The 2237-nt window shown below is 43.0% G+C and overlaps 3 non-coding genes across 3 annotated transcripts; 1 reads left to right on the forward strand and 2 right to left on the reverse strand.

Annotated features, from left to right (window-relative positions):
- Positions 1–1103: 1103 nt before the first annotated feature.
- trnar-acg (transfer RNA arginine (anticodon ACG)) lies at positions 1104–1176 on the reverse strand. The gene has a single exon. It is a non-coding gene; the product is annotated as a tRNA-Arg (tRNA).
- Positions 1177–1563: 387 nt separating this feature from the next.
- Positions 1564–1635, reverse strand: trnah-gug (transfer RNA histidine(anticodon GUG)). Its single transcript has one exon. It is a non-coding gene; the product is annotated as a tRNA-His (tRNA).
- Positions 1636–1856: 221 nt separating this feature from the next.
- Positions 1857–1929, forward strand: trnam-cau (transfer RNA methionine (anticodon CAU)). The gene has a single exon. It is a non-coding gene; the product is annotated as a tRNA-Met (tRNA).
- Positions 1930–2237: the final 308 nt, after the last annotated feature.

Below are 2237 nucleotides of genomic sequence, written 5' to 3' on the forward strand. Positions count from 1 at the left end.
ATTTTCCTCCTGTTGTGTTTAATATTAGTGTCCAGGAAACTGTCAACCTGGAGACTTGTGTACAGCTTTTCAAACTTACTAAATTAATAATAACTAAAAACTATGTTGTGATAGGACAGTTGTTGTCAGATCTCTTCAACCATCAGCAGACAGACCTGCAACATGTTGAAAAGAGTCTCAGCTAACAGAGCAGCTCTGACCCGAACGCTTCTATCAGAAGGAAGATATGTCACGTCTGACGCCTCATTTCCACAAAGCTCTGTGTTTGTATACGAATCAACCAGAACTCTGTGATCTCTGATGTGTTTGCAGAACTCCTTTTTCCTTTTTAAGGTGTTTTGGATTTTCCTCAAGTACGTTGACAAATTCCAACTTTAGAGGTGGTTCACAGAGAGTGTGTGCCAGACATGTGGAAAATGAATTGACCAACAAGCTATTCAGTTATTTGTACATTTGTAAATGTGTCTTTACAAAACAATCAACTTTCAAACCACCAAGAGGACACACATCCTGTTATATTTCACCAAACAGTGACTTTGATGTCATTTTCCTCATGGGAGAATCTTTGGAGCTCAGCAGGAGTCAAAGCCAGACTTTGCCTCATACAAAGTGTTTTAAAGTGAGGCTGGAGCATGTTTAGCAGCAAACATAACTGCATGAAACTTGACAGGGTTTAACAGTTTTGAACTGGAATCAAATTATTTTCAATGATACGTTTCACAACCAGACTTCCACAGAGGACTTAAACCAGCTCTGCTGTCTATGTCCGCCAGAAAAAATATCTTTTGAGCAAAAATGATAAGAGTGAAAATAATCTATTTGGGACAAATTTGAGGGTGTCACCATGAGCTTCATAAAGTTGTGATTAAGATTAAAGTGATTCCTGACCGAGCCTGTTTCAAAGTATGTACGATAAAGCAGAGGCTGGAACGTGTTCAGCAAAAATTATTTTAAGTTTAACTTTGTGAAACAGTTGTTTCTGGCAGATTATAGCACATGTGGACAACAGCAAGCTATTATGCAGCTCATTTTATCTATTTTAGTTTTTGTAATGGACAGTAAGTTGAGGGCGACACTGCACAGAAGTAAAGCTAAAGAGTTATCGAGCTAGCCAGGAGTCGAACCTAGAATCTTCTGATCCGTAGTCAGACGCGTTATCCATTGCGCCACTAGCCCTACAGACTTGTTATCGGTTAGTTTGGATTCCAAACCTGGTTGGATCTGCGTGCCGGTTCAGGACTATGCTAATGTGCTGCATCCTCTCCTGGTCCAAGAGAGGGACACCAAGAAGGTCTCTGTCCTTCACACCCATCAGCTCATTCAGCAACCCTTTAATCATGATGATGGTCTGCTCCTACCCTCTTCTCCACCTTATGCAGTGCAGGTCCAGGTCCTCCTCAGTGATCTGCTGGTTCTCCAGTTTGTCTGTGACACCAAGAACACTTTTCCTTCTCAGCTGCTCCCTCTTGGCTCTCTGCAGTAAGACAGCATCCATCATCTATCCCTTTGGTTTTCCCTGACAGCTACTTTGTTGTTTGTAAATACACAAAAGTCAACAGGTTTTGCCGTGACCCGGATTCGAACCGGGGTTGCTGCGGCCACAACGCAGAGTACTAACCACTATACGATCACGGCCACTGGGTGTTTGAATCCCCTGCTGTGGTGATGCTATTGGAGCAGCTCTTACTCTAACGCTTCTATCAGAAGGCTCTGTGTTTGCATACGAATCAACTAGAACGCCTTTAATTTTTAGGAGACACAATCTGACAGTCTACAGTTTTGAGCCTCACACAAGTAAAAACATAGAGTACATGTATGTGAGGGTGAAAAAAATCATGAATTCTGTCACCTTTTGGGCCTCGTTGGCGCAGTAGGCAGCGCGTCAGTCTCATAATCTGAAGGTCGTGAGTTCGAGCCTCACACGGGGCATGTGTTTTGTTGCTATCATCTCATGTACAGTCAAGTTTGGCCACTGATCACATGGACCTTGAACTCCAGCTCATTGAACAGAAGGATGCCTGATGTTGTGATGGAGGCCAGCTGAGGTCACAAGGTCTTTGTGGCAGTCTGGATGCAGACAGGTCAGCTTGACTTGCTACAGTTTATGTGGCATCCAGAGCATCAACCCTCACTCTGACCCTAACGTCTTAAGCCTCATTTCCACAAAGCTCTGTGTTTGTATACAAATCAACTGGTACTTCTTTCATTCCTGTGATGATCTCTGTGATCTCTAATGT

This window comes from Stegastes partitus, unplaced genomic scaffold, assembly GCF_000690725.1.
Source record: "Stegastes partitus isolate 25-593 unplaced genomic scaffold, Stegastes_partitus-1.0.2 Scaffold2837, whole genome shotgun sequence".
In the NCBI taxonomy this organism is placed as follows: Eukaryota; Metazoa; Chordata; class Actinopteri; family Pomacentridae; genus Stegastes; species Stegastes partitus.